This window comes from Gossypium hirsutum, chromosome A11 (genome assembly GCF_007990345.1).
Source record: "Gossypium hirsutum isolate 1008001.06 chromosome A11, Gossypium_hirsutum_v2.1, whole genome shotgun sequence".
NCBI classification, from domain to species: Eukaryota; Viridiplantae; Streptophyta; class Magnoliopsida; order Malvales; family Malvaceae; genus Gossypium; species Gossypium hirsutum.
Genome location: NC_053434.1, coordinates 101197119 through 101217267, shown reverse-complemented (window position 1 = coordinate 101217267; position 20149 = coordinate 101197119).

Sequence of the window (20149 nt, the reverse complement as noted above, 5' to 3'; positions counted from 1 at the left end):
TACTTCATTCTACTATTGAATGTTCATTTACACTTTTCTTTTAAAGTTTTATAGATGAAAAATCCAAGCTTTCATCTTTTTCTCAAGCTTTGTGTTAATGGCTGCCATTTCTTTTTCTTGCATGTTTGTTAACTTAGTTTTTATCATGGATAACTAAACTCTAAAGGGATTAGTTGATGGAGCTATAGGTAAGTTGATTTTTGGATAAAGGACTAAGTTGCAAATAAATTAGACTAAATTGAATAAACCTAAAAACTTAGAATTGACGCCCCTAAAGGAATATTTAGGCAATGAGACCAAGAGGTAATCTTTTTAAGCACCAATTTGTTAGTTCTGGGTTAGTCGGTGAGACTAAAAGATAAATCAGACTAATTTGTCTAATTCTGTAAAGTTGAGATCGAAAGGTAAAACGAAACCACTTTAGGAGTTTAAGCACTTTAGATCCCTAATTCAAAGATCAGTGAACCATACCAAAATCAATTAAACATCGTTATTCATTGGTCAATTTAGTAACTTGCATATTTTACAATTTAGTTCTTGTGTTAATTAGTTGATAAATTAGTGTAATTATTCTTGATTTTATGGCTTTCCATACTATAGTATTTAGCGATTAGTTAGTTAGACTCTTTATTTTGCATGTTTGTAGCTATAATTTGTTCGATCATTGACTCTCTTGGGTTTGATCCTCAAAGTACTTCGTTCATCATTTACAGTTATATTACAATTGACCCGTCACACTTGTAGACACCGAACTATAGTATAGTTTTCGATCCTTTGTTGTTTTTAGTGTTGATTTTTCTCTCTCGTCCTTTGTGAGGGCAACGAGGGAGGCAGCCAAAGTCGTGTTCTTGAAGAGAGCATGAAGAAACAAAGTTTCCAAAAAATTCCAAATTGAAGTTAGAAGACAAATTCAATCCAAAATAGTATAAAAACATGTAACACCCCAAATTCGACCTAGACGTTATGGCCGGATCTAGCGATGTCACATGATAGGGTATTTGAAAACCGTGCTGTCGCGATAAAACCATTTCCATTGAATTACTTATCTTAATATCTTATTAGTTCCAAAATCATGTTACTTATTTAGTCGATAGTTTCAAAATGTTATTTGTTGCGGAAGCTTTTAAAACAGTTTAAACAATCGAGCATTTCTGAAAATCATTTGTTTCTTTTGAAAACCAAGGTTTCCTACTACTAGAAGTTGTAATCCATAAGGTAAAAATAATTAAAACCCAAAACCAAAACAAAGTCCTAGAGTCCAATTACAACCAAAAAATTTAACCAGTAAAAATAGACTAAAAATAAAACCAATAATTATAAATTAAAACCATGACAGTCCAGAACTGTGGTCACCATCGAGTCCTCCGCCGCACCAATCCATCTAGGTCTAGGGATTAACTGTGCACATTAATCAGATAGGGGTGAGTTTTCTTAAACTCAATGTGTAATCCTGCAGAAAACAACAAACAATCAGTAATCATAGTGTACAGTTAAATAGTCTTAGGCTTAAGCCCCTTTCAGTATCAGTAACAGTTTGGGCCTTAACCCATCTTAGTATTAGTATCACTCATGCAGTTTTAAGTAACAAAGTCCTACCCAACCAGCCTTTACACACCATCTCTGTCCAACCCTACACTTTATATGGGGATTAAATCAACCCACCCATCCCTACACTCCAGATAGTACTGAATGCGGCACAAAACAGTAATTTACAGCTCAGCTGCCAGTATATTAGGCTTAAAAGACTTACACATTCTGTTCAGTATACAAGCTTGTATATAACATGCTCAGTACATAATTCACACAATCAATATCACATAGTTAAGGGTCTAAGTAGTGCTTACCGACCCTACGGAAGGTTCATAGTCGACTTGGGTAACTCGTGCAACCTTAACAATCATTTCAGTAAAAATAGGCTCACACGCCCATGTGGCCTGCCCGTGTGGCTTACACGGCCGAAATTGGCCTTGGCCGTGACGGCCTAGCCTCATCGATCACACGTCGTGTTAGGGCACATGGCCTACCACATGGGCAACCACAAGCCTGGGTGGCATCGATAGTGAAGTTTTCAAATTTTTCTAAAACCTCATTTTTGTGCAATCGAGTACACACATGTATCATTTTTTATGCGTAATCACTCACGAGCACTCTAGTACCTAAAATTGACAAATCAAAGCCCCAATTTCAGTAACATAACCGAGACTTAAACTGTATTGTAACTAGACGTTCATCCACAACTATCAAAACCCTTACCTTTGTTCGAAACGAGGAATCCACGCACTCAACTCATCGATTGGGAACGATTTTCAGTCTCTTTATTAAATCCTAAGCACAAAAGAGAAACCCCTCTTAGAAAGGAACCAGAAATGTTAAAACTAGCAGGAACTGAAACTTACCGATATCGTGCAAAAGCCAAATTAACGAGCTACAAAAAATTAAGAAGTAGAAGGGGAATCAAACAAGGAAATCACCAGCAAAGAATAAAAGGGGCGACACCAAAAAGAAGAGTGGAAGAAAGAACGTATGCCTTTAATCACTGATCAGAATGGAGACTAAAGGAAAAATAGAATAGAGAGGGAGGACAAATAACCAAAGATTCGGCAAAGAACAGAGAAGAAGAGAAAGAAGAAAAAAATGAAAAAAAAGAAGTGGAGGAGAAGATGATCATTTTTTTTTCGTAGAGAGAATTCTTGGGAAACTGTTTTACTCAAATCCCACTTCATACCTTATCTCAATCCCTTAATTTTCTCCCTCAACTCCCACTACACATCCACAACTCAGAATCCCAGTTCAGCACAACTCTGGCCGAACTTTAAGCAAAAATACTACTCCTTGCCATCGTAGAGAATCGAACACAAGACCTCTAACACATCAACACTCCACTTAACCACTAGACCAGCTGACCCATTCTAATATGGTTTTACAAACAATTAAATAAAAGCCTATTGAACAAGAGTGAGGCTTAATTTAGAAAAAATTTCAAAATTTGCCAAAGGCATGGCTTGAACTTGAGACTTCTCACACACACCCAAAACACTTAACCACTGAAGCAAATATAGATTTGTGTCAAAATTTACAAGAACAAAAATAAGAAATTTAGGGAGTTACAAAACAAATGAAAAATAATGGAAAGAAGAAAGAAGAAGGGTTCGGTTCGAGAGAGGAGTTCAAGATTGGATTGATAACAAGTTTCTTGAAGGCTAATAAACTGATCTTATAACGAAAAGAGGCATTGATCCATATATAGAAAATAAAAAAAAACATATTAGTAATCAAGCAAAAAGAAAAGAAAACAAAGAGATAACTAAAGGAAAGGTAATTCGTTTATAAGAAAGAGGAATATCATAAAAAGAATCATTCTTGAGTAAAAATAACATAAAACGAGGTTATTCTTAATGATTTCTTGATCTGAAAGTAAATAGCATCAAGAAATATGTTAGATCTCAACAAACCGAATAGTATAGAAAAGAAAAGAAAAGCTCAATTGAATTTGAATATTCAAGGATTCTTGAATTTTAATTCATGTTTCGAGAAGGGGGAACCTTAGATCTTCAAACCTAAAATTAAAACATCGTAAAAGTGCATTAGAAAAAGATTTTATTGAACATAATCAAGATAGAAAAATATTATGGAGAGATGGAAAAAGATTCGATGGAAGATGGAGAAAGGCAATGTCCTAGGGAGCCTTTGAAAGAAGAAACTTCAATAAGCACCACAAATGGCTCTAATAGACCCCTAAGTCGGCCAACTAGTAAATCGAAGGATGGAGAGTGAATTCTCACGATTATTGAAGAAACTGAGATGAAAACAACTACTAAAAATCACAAGAAAGAAATCTTATAAAGAAATAATTCTAAGAGATTTATTGAATCAAAAAAAAAAATAGGTGTGTACAAATCAGAGGTGGAATGCTATTTATAGAAAAAAATTGGGGTAAAACTTAAGAAGGGTGACATTCTTCATACGTAAAAGGTAAATCCCCTACTTAATGAATAGGAAAAATAAATGTATAACTACTAAACTTACTAAGTGATATTCGGCCAGCCTATTAAGGGATGGGCATAGAGCAAATATAACAAGTAAAAAATAGCCTTATTAGACTTAAATAAAAGCTATGTATAAAACCTAATTAATTAAGGTTTGAATTAAAATAATTAAGTCCTAAAGATAAAAATAACACTCCTAACACAATAGGCTTCATGGGCTAGGCATGTATGCTTTATTTGCACAATGAGCCTTAATGCCTAGGCTTGTCATCTTCTTCAAAATGGGCTTCTCTTCATTAATTGTGCTCTTAAGTCCATGAACAGTCTTGTATCCTTCTAATTCATTCTTGATATTTAATGTATTAATTTTCCATATTTATATACATTAAGTTAAGCTCTTTAAACACTTAGAGAGCTTATTCTCAAGTATTTTGCAGTATTTTTTATCATTTTTCTCATTTATTAGGTTTCATACTTAATCTTAGTTTTTATAATGTTTTTATGTTTTTTGGAATAAATGGTAAGTTTACGTCATTCAGAACTTAATCTCAGAGCTGAGCTTGTTTCAGACACTTGGTTGATGCGAAAATAAGGAAAAGTGTTTAAACTAGAGCGAAAGATGTGACACCAAGATGTTGAAGTCATGAGACCAAGCCTTTTATCATCAACTAAAGAGAGTGACTTAAAAAATTTTCACTATATAGTGGATTGTCTTCAAGGTCATGACACCAAGGAATTGATGTCAAAACACGAGCACTCATGGTCACAACATTAGGCCAATGATGTTGCAACACTGACCACAACCCTACAGATGAAAAAGTCAAGTTACCTAATGATGATGTCACGACACGAAGGGTTGTTTTCACGAAACTAAATACCCAAAGCATCAATTCAAGTAGACTATCAAGGATGTCGCGACATCAACCTCTAACGAGGTAAATTGGCTTAGGAGTATTTTGTAGTCAAACAAGCTTCAAATTAGATTTTAAGTGAGGGTTTACTTGTCTTTTATAGGTCAAACATTATCAGAGTATAAATAAAACTTTATGAATAGATTTTTAGGGAGGTAGAAAATTAGGTTAGATAATTAGCCATTAGACGTTTTTCTTCTCTTTTATTTTATTTTATTCTTATTTTTAGAATAGAATTTTTTTTATTCTCTTTTAGAATAAATTTTTATTTTTTTCATTTCTTCTCATTTCTTGAAAACGTTGTAAATGATAGACGATCAAGTTGTCACACTTCGTTGGAATTCCATCAATTAAATGATCATCTTCTTAAACTCTTTATTTATTTCATGCCTGCCATATGTTTGATAAAATGCTTACTTGAAATTAAAGTTTAATTATGTGATAAATTGGTTGTTGGTTGATTTATTAATTATTTATTAGATTAATTTGATGTTTATTATTGATTAATTGGTTTTTCTATTATATCAAAGTACTTAATACGCTAGAATTTACACTCTTAATGGAAAATCTAAATAAATGAGACTGAGAAGAGAGTCTATCCTTCATAGTTCAATATAATTGTACCAGGTAGTGCGACTGAGAGGAAAACTACTTGTCTAAGTGAGACCAAGAAGAGAACTTAGCTGGTAATTCCAAAGGTGAAACTAAGAGGAGATTCCTAGTGGGGAGTGGCAAGTGATCTAATCAGGATAGGTTATTGGCTTAGTTAGCAATCAACTAATCAATCGACCATCATTTTTATCTTTTTCATAGTCAAAGGTAATAGGAAGAAAGGTTAGATTAAATAGTTTAATTGATAATTTAGAGTTTGTCTCAATATACTTTCATATTTGATTTGCACTAATAATTTCCAACTCGATTAGATTGGTAATTGCTTAACTAGTAACTAACTTGATAAACACATTTACCAATTTGATAATCCTTTAGGTTTGATCCTTTGAATATTTTGTGTTTCACTATAACACTTATAAATATAAAACTGACCTTTCACACTTACAGTAAAAGCCACTTTTTAATTATCGATTTTTTTTGCAAAATTCTCTACTCAATGTATGTACACCATGGTGCGATCATGAACTACAAAGTCACCATTTAGAAGCTTCAACTCTTTTTCTTGTTATCTCTTAGTTATGAAGTCTTATGCAAATAAATTGAGTTTCGAATTCAATTACTTGGATTTGGATCTCGTGATTGGTGTAATGCCCTAACCTTGATCCGGTTTACCAGATCTGGATCTTGGGTGTTACATTTTCCATTACAGGCTTTTTATTGACTTACAAAATTTTACAACTCAATTGAAAAATCTTCTAACTGAATTTGCATATGAGACACAGAATATAATTACATTGACCATGATGGGCTTTACATGATAATAGTATGACTTAGTTACGTAGTTCCAATCATTTATTTCTAGGTGCTATCACTCACTCAGTCGTATTACTGACATGGTTTGAATACAATCCTAAGCCTTATAGACGAACCTATCAATTGTTTACATTGTTCCCATCAAACTTGATCACGCCAACCTAAACTCCCTCTGTATGCATAATAGTCCAACTCACCACACCCTTGGCATAATCTTGGGTCATCCTTCTTGATGTGGCTTTAGATCAGCTAACCTATGACATAAAATACACTGAGGTAAGTTCACGAGAACTTAGTGATTAAACCTTTCTTTACCTATGTCTTGTTCAAGAACACCATTTTCTATACCTATGTCTTGTTCGAGAACTCTATTTTCTATCTTCTTGTTCCCATTCTTTAATTTGACTTAGGCGGATACCTCTAAGGTTTCATTCGTTATGCCATAGGTGTCAAGCCTCACTCAGATATCATAACTTGCTTTCCATAACTTTGATATCTCATTCACGTTATTCATTTTGTCTTTTCATGGTTCCTTAACCATTCTTGTTATAGAGGGCCTTACAAACAAAATATCTTTAGTTTGCCACTAAATCTGGCGCATTGTTCTTACTTTAATACTATATGGGGTTCACCTTAATAGTTCATACTGATGTTTTTTTTCAGAGTTTTCCATACACAAGGTTTTCTACGGAGTGTGCCATAATTATTGTACTCTTAGAATACCCCATAAGTCGTTTTGTCATAATTCCTTACAGGTTTCTTTTTTTCATTCAGGATCCGCCACACAAGCGTTCCCTTATGTAATAGCCACAGGGGTCGTTCTTTAGACTGTGCCACAAAGGCTTTTTTTTTCAGAGATAGCCATAAAAGCTTTTGTGTCTAGAGATTTGATTTGCCATAGAGGCATTTCCTTTCAGAGGTTCATCACATAGGCTTACCTTTCCTGGGTTTTTCCACAAAGGCATCATTCACATCCAGTACTCACCACAAAGGCTTTTATGTCTAGAGTTTTGCCACAAAGGTTTTCCTTTAACTGGTGTTTTAAACAATAAGGATTCGCCTAAACTGACACTTAGTGAGGTTTGCCCCTCATCATTTTGGGACATACAAAGAACCACATTAGGTAATAACCTTCCTTAAACTTCCCCATATGATGCCATAACCCACCAATTATGGTCTTACACGATATGGTCTTCAATGTTATTCCATTAACTTCCTTAAAGAGACAAACGGGAACCTATCATACATTGACTCCATGACAGACATTCTTATGCTTATTAGACACATATACACTTCTTATCAGACTCGTTCTTACTTTTAGATATAAACACATCATAGTCATTCAGATTCATAAGTCTTACATTTCTTATCAGATTAGTCACATCATACTTTACTAGTTTCAATCTCAAGCTTTGGTCACTTATCATAGAAGTTTGTAGAAGGCATATTATGAATGCACGAGTCAGTCTAGGGGCTCATCTAACATCCACATACAACAGCTTGATCTTGAGGCTCGCACATGCCTTCACGAACTCTCAAAAATCACTGCCCATGAGACATAGGAATATTTTCTAAACTTTATTTGTATAGCCTTTATTTTGTCTGAAACTTAATCAACCTCAATGCTAGTCTTTACCCTTATATCTTTCAATTTAAAAACATAGGCTAGCTTACTCTAACAGAAAGCCACATGTAAGACTAAAATACTTACTCTGGGTGAGGAAACCATCCTATACATTAACTCTGATCCTTAGTTTTAGCTTAGCAAGAAATTCTTGATCAGCTTTTAGAGCTAAGCATCACTGGTTGTTATCACATAGAAGGGAAAAGATAACTTATTTCCTTCTAAACTAAGTTACAATACTTTATAGAGAAAACTTATGCTCTTCTAGTAGAATTTGACACACGAAATTAACTTTTAAGATTTCTCTTATTAGTGGCTTACTGTTGTAGAGAAGCGTATTCTAGAATCCAAAATCTTTTGATATCTTTGATTTTATCCATTGTTCCATCCTAACTATTTTGTTAGTACCTAACTTAACTAGACAAGCTGGGCGTACCTTAACTGGGCGATGTCTTCTTATAACTCAAAAATCCTTAATATCTTTACCAATCTTTCCTTTTTCACAATCATACACTTTCCAAATATCATTCCTTTCCTATACACCCTACTAGTGTGCCAAAAACGTCATCTTAGCGGATAGGACTGCACCCATCAAATTTCCTTTGGGGCATTCGTCCAGACTCGGGACTCACTAATTTTGGGTGTTACAATTGGGCTGTAATAGCCCGATTTAGGCTTAGTCGGAACAGTGGTTTCGGGACCACAAATCCGACGAAAAAAAATGTAATGGCTTGAATTTTCAGAGGTGTCGGAACGGTGATTCGAGATCACTAAATTCGACAAATGGGTAGAAAATATTATTAATTTAGTAAGTATAAGTTAAATATGAAGTTAGGAAAATTTTTGAAATAGTGAATAGTGCACTAGAATAAATATTAAAATAATTAGAATCGAAATGAGGTATCAAGACCTCGGGGATTTTAAACTGAGCCATAAATATTTTTATAAATATTTATGGAGTGTTAAAAAGTTAGTATTAAAGTTTCGTTAAGAAATTTTAAAGTTCCGATAATTAATTGAACTAAAAGGACTAAATTGTAACAAATGCAAAATTTTGGGAAATGATTAAATAGCTTAAATGATAAAAGGAAGAGGGCTTAAAAGGCAAATAGACCCAAGGTCTATTTGGACTGGACGGCAGAGGCATGAAATCAGCAAGAAAGTAAGGAGAATTAAGGGCAAAATTGGAAAATTGCAAAATTTGCTTAATAAAGTTAGGACCCAAGTGGAATTATCTAGATTTCTCTTCATTTTTCTGAATTCTCATCAGCTAAAACACCATGGAAGGGCTTCTTCAAGCTGGTTCTTCATATTTTTATTACAAGTAAGTTCAATTCTTGACTATTTCTTGAAATTTTTGTATTTTTATGACTTTTACAACTAGGCCCACTTGTTAAATCCATTAGTTTTTGATTTTATGAAAGAAGTTGAAAGTTGATATGAATATGTGCTGGAAGTATATGATGATTTAGCATGAAATTAGAGCTTTAAATTGTTCATATGCTGATTTTATTGAAAGAATTGAATAGAAAGTGAATGTTTGGGACCTAATAGTAAAAGAGTTTGAAGATAGAGTTATATGTGGAAATTCTGAATTTCAATAGTTGTGTAACAACTTATAATGTCTAGTAAAGTACTAATTGAGAAAATTAGATTAATTGAGGGGTTAATTGAGAAAGGACCGAATTGTATAAACTGTGAAATTTGGGGCAAAATGGAAATCAACATTTTGCACTAAAGCAGTTTTGGACAGCAGCAGTAGTGTAACTTTGAAAAATCACCAAAAATTGTAGAGATTGAATTAGAGGATGAATAAAATATGAAACTAAAGCTTATTGAGTCTAGTTTCTTATAAAAGAAATGATGTGAGCAATGGAATTGTAAATCATGAGATATAATAGATTTTGTGAGACAAGGTCAGAATGAATTCGGGTTCCCCTGTTCTGACTTTGGAAAATCATTAAAAATTGTACAAAAATGATTATGAGTTATAGTTTATATGGTTAGAATCCTTAATGAGTTTATTTTTAGAAGAAACAAGCTAAAACATCATCCGAATTCTATACAATGAGATAATTAATTTTTAGTGAAGAGTGGTCGGAACTGTCAGACAGCGAAACAGGGGAAACTTTAAAGAATAAACTGTACTATTTGGCTGAACCAAAAATTATGAAAATTTTATGGTATGAAGATATGTGAGTCTAGTTTCAGGGAAAATTAACGGATCTTAATTTTTAGCTCTGTAGCTCCGGATAAAAATAATTTAGTGACTCTGACTCGGATAAACAGCTTTGAATATACATGTTAGTGAATATTGAAATTATGGTTAATGTTGTTTAAGTGTGTTATACACATCAAGGATGTGGAATGGAGAGGAGGAGGAGGAAAATTGGGAAATATATGAATGATTCGTGTATAAATGGTCATATGTTTGATTATAACTCATAAACGATGAAATATGAATGATGCTTATTTTTGTGCATTATTGGTCATGGTTTAAGCTCATGTGTGAAAATAAAGTTTCATAGTATGTGTGTATGGTATATTCAGTATATGATTTGGCATGAAATAATACCATGAATGGTTTATGAATTAACACATGTTGGTAAGCCTGATATATGAATAAATGATCAAATTGAGCGGAACGCCGGATTTGAGTACTTCTGATCAAGTGACAAAGTGATAAGTGGTAGCTTTAGCTACACTTATCTGATCAAGTGACAAGTGGAAAGTGATAAGTAATAGCTTCGGCTATACTTATCTGATCAAGTGACAAAGTGATAAGTGATAGCTTCGGCTACACTTATCTGATCAAGTGACAAGTGAAAAGTGATAAGTGATAGCTTCGGCTATACTTATCTGATCAAGAGACAAAGTGATAAGTGATAGCTTTAGCTACACTTATCTGATCAAGAGACAAAGTGATAAGTGGCTACACTTATCTGATCAAGAAACAAAGTGATAAGTGGCTACACTTATCTGATCAAGAAACAAAGTGATAGGTGGCTACACTTATCTGATCAGGGACAAGTGATAAGTGATCATACGTAAGACCATAGTTATACTATGGCAAAGTGAAAGTGAAGTACTCAATTTTCCGTGACCGTTCCCTAATTTGATTAAGGATGGTAAGTGACAAATGGGCCCAAAAGAATTAAAGTAAATGGATAAGTGGTAGTGTATTTATATCAGGACGATGTTGTTATTCAAACTAAAGTGATATTTTCATTGCTAAATTGAGAATTTCATAAATGTGTTATTGAATGGTATAATCAATAAACATTGAGTTAAATGGTAAATACGTATTAGTTTTGAATTGATGTCATTGAATTGTACGTGAATTAAATGGAAATTGCTAGTGATATGATTTAAATTATGAGCATGAGAAATTGCGAATTGAATGAAATGGAAATGAAGCATTAAATTGCATGAGTATGTATCGGGTCTCGCAGGCCCTAATTATTATGATTATAATATTTTGAGGATAGATTGTGAAAAGTTATAGAAACATGTTAATTATTTTGAAAGTTTTAATTTTGATGAAATTTTATAACTCGGTTAAATACGTTTACAAGTGTATGTGTTTTGGTAATGCCTCGTACCCTATTCCGGTGTTGGATACGGGTAAGGGGTGTTACATGGGCCCTGAGGAAAAGTGAGTGCACCTTTAATATGGGCTTGAGATTTGGCCTTAGAGCTCGTATCACTTAAGCAAGTATTACCTTACACTTTTTGGAGAAATTCATTTATTACATTAAAAAAACCTTCCCTTAGAATTGGCTATGATTTTCTTTTCTTCTTTATTTAAAGCCTCTCAACATATCATTTGTCTTCTCTACCACAATTATTCTCTCCCCTCATTTACCATGTCATGCTTCACATTAACAAATGTTACACGATGACGAAATTAGAAGTAATACCAACATTTTCCCTTAGTTTTGCATATTACCAAGTTTGATAAAGCATTTACTATCAAAACCTAACCTTGTAAACCATTGATTGTAAATATAGTCGTCAAAACAACCCTAGCACCATGTAGTAACATATTGAGGTTTACATTGAACTTTCCAAACATGGATGTGAAGATTAAACCAAGTATACCAAAAGATAAAAAGGATGTTTATTCCCTACCACTTTAGCCACATTTGACTATTGTTCCTCAATGTACCTAAACTTATTTCTAAACTCCCTACCTAGACTTAACATGGAAACTATAGGAGACCCATCATTATCACAAGTTTTTGTACACCAACACCTGTGGAAGCTTATTTTTTATTTTAATTCACCATTTTTATTAGGACGCATGAAAAGAAGATGACACAATTAACACAGAAAATGAGAACTAATAAAAGAAAGAAACAAAAATACTAGCCTATAGAATGTAAAATCTAAAAATTTCATGGAAATACCCCTCAATAGTCTTCCAAGAAGAAAAAAATTAAGGTAAAGCATTAAATAGGCTTAAAAAGTCTCTTTAAATTCAAAAGATTACTCCTTATCTAATGATCTCTTTTCAATTGTAGGCAAGTCTTTTTAGGAAAAACTAAACACGTGACACATGCCCCAAAAAACATCTGATACATTGAAACTTTACATTCCATAAGTTAATGTGCTAATGGTGTCTCCTTATCTTTTCGCACATCATTATTGCAATTGATGGCTTATTATTTTTCCTAGAATAGCCTATCACTAATATCTCTCATTCTTTTCAGAATTTGTTACCTTAAAGGCTTATACTTTTTACTAGCATTTTTCCATAAAGACCTAATTAAATATTTAAAGTCTACAATAAGGTTGTTGTTTGAAATGCTCCATTCAAAAGGTTACATAATAAATCCATTAAGAGATTCAATCAAGTCTAACAACTTCAATTCTATAGATTTGCTCCCACTTAATCGATAGAGATATCTTTTAAGAATTGTTAAACCAAGCTTTATTTGATAATATGTTTTGATATAACAAATTAAGGTGTTTTTGAATAAAATTTAAAAATGAAGAAAATTGAAAAAATGATATTTAAAATGAAGTGTAAGAGATAAAATTTTGCATCTTATACATTAAACTCTTAGAAATTTTTTGAATCAAATTTTTAAATCAAGTTAAAATGGTTAAATTGATTTCAATCAAGTTAAATTGTTTTTAAACAAGTCAATATAGCTTTAGGTCAAAAAGTATCAATATTTTTTGGAAAAGTATAGATAGTTTTCAAAATATCCATACCACTTCAAAAATTGATACCAAATTGACATTTTGTTTCTCAACCATTCAGCTAAGTATCGATCCAGTATCGATATTTTTTCATATGATATCAATAAAATACCACTGGTATTGATATCTTTAGCTTCAAGGTCCACTAAATTTTATATTAAATGCAAAAAATATCGATACCTCTTTAGCCAGTATTGATACTCTTAGTTGTAGGTGAATTAAATATATTGGTTACTTCATTCCCAATGACTCTCTTCATGTCTCCAACAACCACAATGATTGGAAATCAATTATAGAGTATAAATACCAGCTTCCAAAAATCTTACAATAACAAGAGAGATTATCAACCTGAAAGATCAATAAAAAAAACATTGTGCTTAAAACTCTCAACAATTTTCTCTTAACACTTGTGAGCTTTCATTGTTTTCTTTCAGCTTAAATGTTTCTCTTTGTAATTTAGTTCAATTAGCAAACATTCTTGTCTTGTAAGGGTTCTTTCTTTGTTTGCTCATTTGTATCTCTTTAAGAATGGTTTGTGTCTTAAGGCTTGGGTAGAAACCTTAACAAAGTTTGTAAGGTTAAATATTGTCCTCAAAGGTTATCAAATTAGTGAATTTGGGAAAATCCTTAGTAGTGGAAAGCTAAGGTAGTGGAGTAGACAATTGGGGCTGAACCATGTGTCAAATTTTTCTATCCTTATTCTCTAGCTTCTAAAAAATTTTAAAAGCCAATTCACCCTTCCTCTTGGCAATTTCAATTTGATTATTTGATCTAATAATTGGTATTAGAGCTAGTCTATTTTAGACAATTTAACAATCAAAGAGGAGATCCTTAAGGTAGCTCAAATTTCAGCCAGTTAGTCCACAAGAGATGACATCTACATCCGATTTAGTTTTTTTTAGAGAATCACAATATATCTCCAAGCCTCCTTACTTTAACAGTGCCAAATATTCTTTTTGGAAGACAAGAATACTGTTGTTCATACAAGCAAATTATCTTGTCGTATGGGGTATCATCGTGGATGGTCCCTCCATACCTCTCAAACATGGAGAGCTTATTATTCTAAAGAGTAAGAAAGAGTGGAATGAGGAAGATAGAAGAAGTATTCAATTAAATGTCAAGGCTATACTCACCTTGTTTTTTATGCTTCGCCCAGAAGACTATAGCAGAGTTTCATCTTGTTCCAATGCCAAGGAGATATGGTATAAGCTTAAAGTCATTCATGAGGTGTCAATCAAGTAACAAAGTCTAAGGTTGGAATTCTTACTTTAAATTATGAAACCTTCAACATGAAGCCAAGGAAGATATCAAGGCTATTTTCAATGAAGACATATCTACATGGATTAAAGTCTTATGGGAAGACATATCCAAATGAAGAGGTGGTAAGGAAAATGCTTCAAAGCTTGCATAAATCGTGGGAAGCCAAGGTGATTACAATTGAAGAAGCAAAGAATTTAGAAATTTTGACTTTAGATGAGCACATCGATTCTTTGCTTACACACATGATGAGGCTCAATGAAGGGGTTGAAGAATTTAAAATGGAGAAGAAAAAGGTTGGTGTTACTATCAAATCCACCACTAATGAAGATAATGAATCAAGTGAAGAAGTGGATGAAGATAAAGAAATGAAAATGTTTATTAGATGATTCAAGAAGTTTATGAGGCTAATAAAGGTAGAAAAATTCCACAAGAAAGAATAATTCAAGCTTAAATCTACTAAGGAAAAGGATCCCATAATATGTTATGAATGCAAAAAGCTGGGACATATCAAGTTTGATTGTCCCTAATGGAAGAAAAATGGATCAAGCAAACAAAAGCTCAATGCTCATGTTGCTACTTAGAGTGATGAGGATTCATCCAATGATGAAGATAAAGAAATAGTCAACATTTTCCTTATGGCTATTGATAACACTGAGGTATCTTCTAACTTGTCTAATTCAATTTCTTATTCATTTGATGAGTTACAAGATGCTTATGATGAGTTGGGTTTGGAGTTTGAAATTATGGTTTCAAAATATAAGAAAAATATTTCAAAATTAAAAGATGAAAATAGTTCACTCTCCAAAACCAATCATGAACTTGAAAGTAAAATTCATGATATGTAAGCTATTATAAATGATTTTCAGAAAAAGAACTAAGACTTGCATAATTTGCTTTCAAAAGTTCATGATGATCATAAAAAACAACTTGAGTTGCTTGGAAAAGAAAAAAGGAAGAGAACTCAAAATCAAACTTTGTTAGAACAAGCTTTAATTTCTATAAATATAGAGGTCCCTCAAGATGCTTACATTTTAAAGAATGGATTTTTTTTATTTAAACTTGTGTTCATGAAACTTCAGTGAAATCTTTATCTTCGTAAAATCTTCCATTTTGTCTAGCCTTTAATGGCAAACTATTTACATTCTATGTTAAATTAAACTGTAGTTTAAGTTGGTTTATGCCAAATATGATTTTAAAAATATCAATTTTATGTTAGTGACACGATATTTTTAGATCCTCTTTAAGGGTCGAATTTGGAGTTTCACAAGTTTGGTATCAAAGCTAAAGTTTAGTTGATTCTCGAAAAAACCAAAGGCAGTGTCATAACCCTATCATGCATAGTACACCTTTGGCTTAACCTTTAATGTTTTGTACTAAGATAACTCTTTTTTTGTAGTAAGATAAGAAAATGACTAATAGTTCCAGAAAAGTCACCAGTGAGGAAATGGAAAGGCATGTCCCTATTCAAGAACAATGCGGGAAATGCAAGAAATGCATTTAGAAATATCATCTTCCATAGTGTCCGATAGAGATCTGAGGTTTACCTCAAGGTTCTGGAATTAGTTACAAAAATATTTAGGGACTAAGCTACAATTTAGTATGGCATTTCATCCTCAAACTGTTGGACAATCAGAAAGAGTTATTCAAGTTTTGGAAGACATGTTGAGGAGCTACGTACAGTGGCGGAGCCAGGATGTTAATCTTAGGGGGCAAGCTAAAATTTAACGTGCTACGTAACAATCGATTTAAACATATAAATGGTTGATTCAAAAGAGGCAGTATTCCAACATAACTAATGAAATTGTGCAAGTGTACATGTCATTCAAGTAATAAAGTGATAAGTGAGTATCGTCTCCACAGAGATTGGAAATCGGTAAGAGATTGATTAAGTTATTTTAATCCTATTAACTATACTAATAATAGGAAATATTCTTAAATTGAATGAGATGTTGGTATAATGAATTAATGTAATTTAATGCTAAAATAAAAAATTGATGTGGAAAATAAAATGTAGTGGCAAATTGTAGAGAAAAGCAAGAGTAATTATGTTGCTGACTTAATAGAGCTAGAATTATTCAGATGAAATTCTCACATCAAAATAATGACATGGAAAAATATTTTCTAATCAACTACTCAGAGAGTCACTACTGTAACCTACCTCTTTTGATAGCTAGAGTTTAAGCTAAAAATATAAGTTACTATACATCTACAGAACTATGGATTAATAACTGCAATAAATGTTCTTCTCTATACAACTCACAACATTTATGTCTAGAGTACTACGAAAATTCTTTTGAATATTCGTTTGCCTCAAATGATTTTAGATCTAGTATATTTAACCTTTTCAGAATTAAAAATACATCAAAGAACACAACACACAATTAGCTATGTCTAGAGCTTGCATGCATGTATTTAGAATAAGCAAAAAACAAATGAAACAGTGGCATAAACAACCTCAAGTCATGAACATTAAATATGATAGAAAATTCACTCAAATAACTCCAACCCAAAAAAGATTTGGTTCATGGGTGGAAAAGTTAACACTAAGTTAAAATCATTCATCAATATTTAAATCAATAAAACTAAAGGTAGAACTACAAGATTTCTCGCCACACTCCAGCTTTTCTTTTATCTTATGATCGTTAATGAATCCAGAAGAGATGTCTCTTCCTATTCTTCACATTTGTATTCTGCTCTCAGTAGTTGCTACCCTTTCTTTCTCTGAAATTCTACAATGGAGTTTTTCTCTATGCAAAGAGAGGATTGCTGTCACTATTATCTTTCTCACACAAATTCCCCTCTGTTTTTTTTCTTCTCTCTCCTCCTTCTATTGGGTAGATTCGTCCCCCCTCAGCACACTGTTTTCATTCCTCTTTTCAGGTTGGATTTTTTGGTATATGCACAGCTGGTTGAGAATGAAATGGATAAAGTGCTGAGTCATCTACCCGAAATTGCCATGGCAATTCTGTTGGCAATCAATTCTACCAATTGCCATGGTAATATTTCACTTCCCTTGTTTTTCGTCTTCTTCTTCCTCCTCTTCCTACACCTGTGTTGAGACAAAACCATACATTTCTTCCCCAAGTGATAAAAGTAACAAATAATGATCATTATATTACAATCCAAGCTTTGTTATGCAATGTTCTAAAAATATCCTTAAAATGCAAATGTATTCACTTAATTACAACCAATTAATTCTATTTAAACGCCTTAAATGTAACTCTTTTCAAGATTTATCAGCAATATTCCAACATAACAACCGATTTAAACATATAAACAACTGATTCAAAAGAAGCAATATTCCAACATAACAATTGATTTAAACATAGAAACAATCAATTCAAAAGAAGCAATATTCCAACATGACAATTGATTTAAACATATAAAAAATCTATTCAAAAGCAGCAATATTCCAACATGACAATCGATTTCAACATATAAAAAATTGAATCAAAAGAAGCAATATTCCAAAAATTAAGAAGAAATAGCATATCATTACTAAAAATTGTGCATGACTTTCTTTCAAGTAAATAAAATTACTAAATATAGAGTCTGAATCAAAAGTTTCAACAATCTCTCTCTCAATATAAACAACAAGATTATATGTAAGAAACTCATCTTCCACTTTGTTGTGAAGCCTTGTTTTGACAATTTTCATTACCGAAAATGCTCTATCTATATTTGTAATTGAAACAGGAAGAGTCAACAGAAGATAGATTAATCTATCAACAAGAAAATATACCTTTGACATTTGTATCTTTCCTAATCCTTGAAAAAGATTAGAAATTGTGGACAGATTCTAGAATTTCGAATGATTTGGAACATTTTTCTTATAATGCTACAATTGATACTTCAAGATTACTTTCTCTTGCTCAGTGAAATCAAGAAGATAATATTTTTCCACAATACAACAAATATCATACATGTTGAAGGATTTATAAGCATCCTTAGGATCCAAAGCGGACCTAAGGGTAAGAAGATCAATTGTTTGTTCATTAAATCTACTATTTATCTCAAGAAGTCGAGAATCTATAGCAGCATTGAATATCTCAACCCGATAATGGTGCTCCACATTGAAATCAACGTGTTGGTGACAATCATGTTTTACCACATATGGAGAATCCATATCAGGAACCTCGATATTGTGTTTTTCACAAAATGCTTTCACAACTTCCAACAAATTGTCCCAACCATCTTCTCTCCACTTTTATATCAAAGTTTTGGTACTTGATACTAAGTACATAGAATTTACTATATCTTGGGATTTTTGTTGTAGATGTTGGCAAAAAATATCTATAATACCCATTATCACTTTCACTAGATGTAAGATAAAAACAAAATCAAATGATGTAATCTTCTTATATATTGCAGCTATATCCTTGTGGATAGAATAATTAGAGTTGCTTTCAATAAAATTTTTTAAAATAGAACAAGTAGCATCAAACATCCTTATCAAGCTACAAACAGAACTAAAATGAGAGCTCCAACAGGTTTCTCAAGCTTACTTCATAGTGCTAATTTGGTTAAGTCCTTTACCACTTTGAAGTTCATCAATTTCCAACATATTTGCAATTTCAATTGCTTGGGTAGCTTGTAATTGATCATGACATTTGCAAGAGGCACTAATTATATTAAAAATGAAGTTCAAATCAGAGAAAAAAATTATGAATAGGAATTGGAGTTGATGAGCCGAGCAATGAACATAATATGCATAGGGACAATTATTTAAAAATAATGCTTGCAAATTGTTCCATTCACCCTGCATGTTGCTAGCACCATCACATCCTTAACCTTGGATATTTTGAACATCAAAAAAATGTCAAGAAAGAACAACACATATTTCCTCTTTCAAAGTTATTGCTCCAGTATCTTGGACATGTACAAGATATGAGAAGCTTTCTTTTGTAAATCATTTCTTATCAACATATCTCAAAACAATAATCATTTGCTCCCTTTTAGATTTATCGTGTGCCTCATCAATAATGATACAAAATTTAGAATCTCCAATGTTTTCACAAATCTTATGACGCGCTTTATTTGCAAGAATATGTAAAACCTCCTTTTGGATCATATGAGAAGTATATTTAGCATTTCTTGGAACATTGTGTAAAACAAATTTGGAAACTTTATCATTATAAGAAGCCAACAATGTAATCAATTCAAGAGAATTACCTCAATTTCTTTAATTAAAGATTTCATCATGACCTCTAAAAGCACATTATTACAAAGTTAACCATCGAACAACATCAATTGCAGTATTGACTCATAAGCGGTTACCTTATTTTTTATTTAAACTTTGTGCATTGATAACCCTGTCAATTTGTCGAGATTGATTTAACAAATCTTGACAACTATTCTTAACATTATTATGTGGACAGCACGAATATTAGCCAACATGATTCAAGAAAGCACACCTTTTTTTTGTCATTAATTTTTTTCCAATTATTAAAACTATTAACAGTAAAAGCATACATTCCATGACAAACAATATCTTTTGAGAACTGGTAGCATGACAAATAATATGTTGCATCTTTATTAAGGGAATACTCTAACCAAGGAAATTTGCAAAACCAAGAAGTCTGAAATCTTCAAGTATGCTTGTCACTAGAAAGTGGGTACTCGAAAAACGTATTTGGTATGGCCCCATTTCTAAATATGCTTGAATGACTTCATCTCAGTAATTAACCGGATATTTCCATATTTGAGGATGAAATCCTGGATCTCACTCTAGATTA